We start from the raw sequence: 6,333 nt of genomic DNA, 5'->3' as shown, positions 1-6,333 counted from the left end.
CACGGGCAAGGAGTGTGGATAGACAAGTTTGGGAATTAGAAAATGTGGTGACAACTTTACGTAATCCCAACGCAACACCCAAGGAGCATGTGCCACTAATCTTCTCTCAAAACGCTACTATGCAAGAAATAGTCGCCGTGGTTGATAGACTAGTCAACCAAATCATACGACTAGAAGATGAAATCATGAGAATGAGGGAACTAGCTACAATCAATGGAGTTTGGGCCGACGATGATGAGGATGAGTATCAAATTGAGAACTCCCTAGTCAAGCAAATAGTCCAAAATGGTGAAGACCAAGATGTGGACCACCTAACTCGTTCGGGACGTCCATATCAAAGCATCACTCAAAATGGTCCAACCAACGTTGTCACACCAAAAGATAACGAAGAGGACTCCACTGACCATTTGCTCAAGCAATTACAGAAGACAAAGGCTGATATTTCAGTCTGGCAATTGGTAGCGAGCTCATTCCCACATCGCCAAGCTTTACTACAAGCTTTAGCCAAACTAAATGTAGCACATAACTCGACACCCGAAGATGTAGTTGATACCCGTCGTTATGAGTACCAAAAATAATATTTATAAACCTATTAAAACTAACAGAAGATAGTGGTAACAGGGTCGAACCACAGAGAGGCAGACGTAATTTCTAGTTGTTTAAATTCGGTCTAAGGTAACAATAAGGTGGGGGTTTGATTGAATTGGTCTATAGATAATGAGCAATAAAATAAAGTAAACTGAATGTAAAGCGAGGTCAAAACTTGATGATTACTGAATGATTGTATCTGTCGAACTAGGTTACGTTATATAGAAAGTATACGTAACATAATTCCTAAACCTAATAACTCATGGGCTTGATAAATCTCGATCTTTTAATTCTCGTCTGGAATAGCGTCTTGGTCGATCGACTGAAGTGACCGGTCGATCGACTGAATAGCAGTGTACAGTAGCCTCTGGAACCCGATGGTTGGTCGATCGACTGAAGGTAGTGGTCGATCGACTGCTTTAGCTGCTTCTTGACTTCTATAATCTCGTGGATTTGTCTTTTGGGCCTTGGATTGCGCACCATGCTCGTTCCTTAAGCGAATACTTCACGTCAAATGCAATGCAGGATACTCGGGGACGGATTTAGCTCGATTTCCGCTAGATTTTTCACATTTCTGCAATAATGTACAAAAATACGGAAGTAGACGGGAATAGGGAGAAATGTAGCATAAACTACATGAATGAGCTCTGAAATGCGTGTAAAATGGGATGTAAAACATCATATAAATGACACGCGTCAAACTTCCCCAAACCAAACCCTTGCTTGTCCCCAAGCAAGAACTAGACTCGATCCTAAAACCTAATGGAACGAGTTCAATCTCAGAGCGAAATGCAATATGTAAAGCCTAAAACAATTTAATGCACAACCAACAATCAATTAGCAAATGAATCATGCAAACGAGTTATGGAGTCGTCAAAAACCGCTGAACCGTCAACCAAAGGAGACTTATCAAATTGGACTCTCACGGGTCGCTCATATCACACATAAACACAGGTGAATATATAAGAGGATAGAAAGAATTTATTTTGTAGAGACTCTCACCTAACTACGACCTATGAGAACATGCTTGCAGTATAACATGAAAGTAATCTCTATGACCGTACATATGCATTCCAACCAACAAAAGATCATGATATATGCCGAGGTATATATGGGATATGTGAGGTATGGGTAAGAAGAGGCAAAACATTTATGGAAAAGTGGAGGTACAGGTGATCAAGCTAGTACCAAAACGGAACCATATGACAACATCCACTTCTTGCTCAAAATCAAATGAAACGGTGCTATAGCAAGCACAAATCTCACAGTCTCCAGGTATAAAAGTAATCAACTAACTCCCCATAGGATATGAATAATACATGGGAGCAAAAATCGCCATAAGATAAAGGCTTGAATTTATGCGAATCGATTCTTTCTTTTTTTCTTTCGAACTCCAGTCAATCGACCATAGTTGGCAGTCGATCGACTGCTATGAACAGTACATAACTCTTTTTTTTTTCATTTTTCACTTCTTTTTTTTTCTTTTTCAATTCTATTTCTTTCCTCCTTCATTTCATCTTCCCAACAAAATCTCAAATAAGATCAAATGCTACCAAAAACTAATCCCAAGAACATGGACTACCAGCTTGACAAAGGACAGGCTAAATGTAGGATGTAGTAATGGGACAAAAAGGCTATTTTTGGCAGTGTGGAGCTTATGGGTAAAATGAATAAAGGAAAACCTCTACCACATGTGTCAACTAACCACAAACCGAATGCAATACAGGTATTAAGCAGATTAAGTTCATATTTATGCAAATTGATTTGACATGTCTCATAAGGAGTACTACTCACATTCCTAAATAAACCGGTCATAGATGTCACCAGTTATAGGCTCTAAATCTCAGAAAAATGTTGTAGTTTGCCAATTTTCAAAGTCAAGTCTCAAATTCAGCAAATAAATTAACGAAAACTCGTAGGTATGCACTTATACGATTCTACTAATAACATGTTAATCAAGCAAGGCTCAGGCAGAAAACAGATGCAAATGCAGTGTCATCATTGAAATACTACCGTTCCGACTCGACCTATATGCTAAAATAAACGTGCATTTTTTTGAAATTCTTGAAATTTTTCAACTTTTTGGATTTTTGAATTTCTGAATTTTTGGTATACATATATAAAATGAAATAAACAATGCAAAACAGAATGTAAACGTGAATGCAAGCAAATGATATGCGGGGCAAAACCCTTCCCCAAACCAAATCGCACAATGTCCCCATTGTGCAAAATCATGTAATGAAAAAAAGAGAAACGAGAATTTGCGAGAAATTTAAACAAATAAAACATGAAGTAAAGACTTAGAAACTCACAAGACTTTAAGCGCAGCAAAGGAAACCTCCCCAAACCAGCGTGAGCTAGGAGGTTTCAGTAGCCAGCAGTGCTACTAATAAGTACCTGAAAAGACAAACAAAGTATCACGCATAAATCGAGAAAGCAATAATGAAGCGGTATTATGTGCAAAATTGAGAAAAATAGAAGAAATAAATAGTGACGGAAGATAAAGTGGAGTATAAAACTCCCTTAATTCCGCAAATCGACCAGACATAGCAGGAGAGAGGTCTTAAACAGGTACAACACTGCAGGTCGGTCGATCGACCATATCACTCAGTCGATCGACCGAGGTGAAAGGAACAGTAGCTCCGGAAGCTGCAGCGGACGATCGATCGACTATACTTGATCGATCGATCAAGATATCTCTTTGTAACTTCTTATTTCTTCGTACTTGCTCAATTACTTGAGCTAATGAGGTCTAAAAACCTGCAAATGCACAATACTACGCGCCCAAAATTGCGCAAAACCCAAAGTAAAGCCTAAAGCGTATAAAATCCTAAGCAAGCAAAATAAAATGCGAAGTTTCGCGCACACAAAAGCGATAAAAAGTGTCTAACAAAAGCAAATAAAATGTTTGTAAAACATGTGATCAACTAGTAGTTGATCAAGAAAGGCCACGGAATGTCCCACTTCGTCGGCTTCTGGCTACTAGAGGTAGCCTCAACGGTGCTTATCTTATCAGCTGCACCCTTCTTAGCTTCCACGTCCGTATGGCTCAACGGATCAACATTTTCATCATCTCCCCAGTCAATGACCTCTTCTTGCTCATCAAAGTCCAAGTCGGACTCCCTTGCCTTGACCGGCTCGTCATCAACTTCCTCATCGGTGGCATAGCTAAGGCAACCAAGACCTCCTCGTGAAATATTTGGCTTCTGTGCTGCTGGAGTAACTTGCAATACTTCCTTCCCCAAACCAGCTCCTGCAATACCAGAAATAGACAAATCTTCCTCCAATTTGCTCCCAATCTGGGGCAGAGGGGTTACAACAGGAATGGGACTAGAGATAGGCATATCAGGAAGTATAAAATAAGATTTCTTTTCAGAAACCGTATTGCAAGTCACAGGCCACATGGGATCCTTCTTCATAGTAGGTTGGGTAAAGCCAATAGAATGCTTCCCTACTTTAAAAGTCAAGGTACCCGAACCAACATCTATGACTGCACCAGCAGTGTGCAGAAATGGCCTACCCAAAATAATGGGAATATGGGCATCCTCAGGCAAGTCAAGTACGACGAAGTCAACAGGGAAGAAGAACTTCCCTATTTGCACGGGGATGTCTTCTAAGACTCCTATTGGCTGGACCGCAGATCGGTCGGCCATCTGTACTGTCATGTCTGTCACTGGGAACCTAGTCAATTTGAGCTTCCTAGAAAGACTCAAGGGCATTACACTTATACTAGCTCCTAAGTCACATAATGCCTTCTCAATATAGAAGGTACCTATATTACAAGGAACAGAAAAACTACCCGGGTCTTCTAGCTTGGGAGGTGCAGTGTGAGACAAATAAGAGCATGACTCTTTGGTTAACGCGACAGTATGCACATTTTCAAGTGACTTTTTCTTAGACAAGAGTTGTTTCATGAATTTAGTATAGGCAGGCACTTGATTAACTAACTCAAGGAAAGGCACTTGCACATTCAAGCTACGAATAACTTTTTCAAATTTATTGAAAGATACCTGTTCCGTCGTCGGCACTAGTCTTTCCCGGATATGGGGGGTGTAAGAAGTAGCTTAGCCCTCTCCTCTAAATCGCGCATGCCGGTATCCGTGGACTTAGGCTGGAAGTCCACTACTTTCTCCTTGTTGAAGCTTGAACCCTCTTCAGACCGTCTCAAATGTGAACCATTGATCGACATCGGGTCGTACTTCGGAGCCGGGACTGACCCATCAGCACTCGGGTCTTTCCCAATATTTTGGACTGTCGTGCCCGAAACAAATGATCCCTCAAGTTGTCGGGTATCGGAGGACGAAAAATCTCACTATCGCAGCCGATCTCGTCGATCGACCAATGATGTCGATCGATCGACCGAGTTGAACAGACCGAAGCTTCAGAACCCGCACTTCGATCGATCGGCCGGGTATGTCGATCGATCGATATACCTGGTAGACGCCTTTTTCTTTCCTTTGCTCGTTCCAGCTTTGTTTTGACTCGGTTTTGCCTCATCTTTTGCAGCATCATCCGCTACCATAGCAGGCCCCTCCAGGGTGGACCCACTCCTCAAAGTTATGGCATTTAGGGTCTCTTTCTGGTCAGTTTGAGTCGGTAAGTGTCCCGGAGCTCGAGTGGTACTCTTGCTAGCCAATTGAGCAATTTGGCTCTCTAGCATCTTCATCCCGGCCTCTCTAGCTTGGGACTCCTTCAGCAATAAGTTCTTCAACTCGGTGAACTCGAAATTTTGGGATTGTTGCTGTTGCGGCACATAGGGAGGTTTTTGATATGGTTGTTTGTGAGGGGGCACATAAGCTTGCTGCTACTGCTGTTGTGGAGGTTGAGTCGGATTCAGGACATTCTGGCTACTCCACCTCAAGTTGGGGTGGACATTTGGCTCATAGTACATGTTTGTCTGCCTATAGTGTTGAAAGGCAGCACAAGACTCAAAGGGGACAGAACAATTCTCGAGACATGCCCCTCGGCTCCACATCTTCTACTGAGACGAAAGGACCGTCTGAAACAAAGATTAACATGGTACATCCCTCCTTTAGAAGCTCCTCCCAACTCATATTTGTCAAACCTTGCAGTGAGAGCTTCTAGTGCAAAGAACAGAGGAAGATTCAGCAGCTCTCTCCTCTGGTTTCCTCTCGAATTCCCACATTCAGCCTTATGAGTGGCCAAATCATCAATGATCTTCCACCCCTTAGTCTCTCCCATGTTCTCAGCAAATCGGCCATTGGCTGCAGCATCCAAAATAGCCCTCTGATCGTCATACAGCCCGTTATAGAACTGATTGCAAAGACTCCATTTTTCGAACCCATGGTGCGGTATGGTTTTCACCAGTTTCTTGAAACGGACCCATGCTTCATGAAAGTTCTCATTAGGCCCCTGTTTAAAACTCGTGATTTAAGCTCTAATGGCATTAGTCTTCGAGGCAGAGAAGTACTTTTTGTAGAATGCCAAGGCCAATGAATTCCAGTCGGTGATCCCATGAGCAGCTCGATCCAGTTCTCTATACCACTCCCTTGTAGCATCACGAAGAGAGAAAATGAACATGGTCTCCTTGATCTGGTCTTGGGTCACACCGGCCGGCGGGGGTATAGAGCAGCAATAATCAATAAAAATCTCCATATGCTTGGCTGCATCTTCATTTTGCGGCTCCCGAATCGGTTTCTCTCAACCAGGTTAATATAGGAAGGCTTCGGCTCGAATTTCCTTGCCTCCCAGTGTAGTTCGAATCCTTTGTAGAGATTCGTGTCG

At 42.3% G+C, this 6,333-nt stretch overlaps 1 non-coding gene across 1 annotated transcript; it reads left to right on the top strand.

The window, feature by feature from the left end:
* Positions 1-5,887: 5,887 nt before the first annotated feature.
* LOC141603720 (small nucleolar RNA R71) lies at positions 5,888-5,994 on the top strand. Its single transcript, XR_012525578.1, has one exon. It is a non-coding gene; the product is annotated as a small nucleolar RNA R71 (small nucleolar RNA).
* The last annotated feature ends 339 nt before the right edge of the window (positions 5,995-6,333 follow it).

The sequence above is a fragment of the Silene latifolia genome, chromosome 9 (assembly GCF_048544455.1).
Source record: "Silene latifolia isolate original U9 population chromosome 9, ASM4854445v1, whole genome shotgun sequence".
Taxonomy (NCBI): domain Eukaryota; kingdom Viridiplantae; phylum Streptophyta; class Magnoliopsida; order Caryophyllales; family Caryophyllaceae; genus Silene; species Silene latifolia.
Note: the sequence above shows the minus strand (reverse complement) of the source record. Positions and strands in the feature narration are given on the sequence as shown.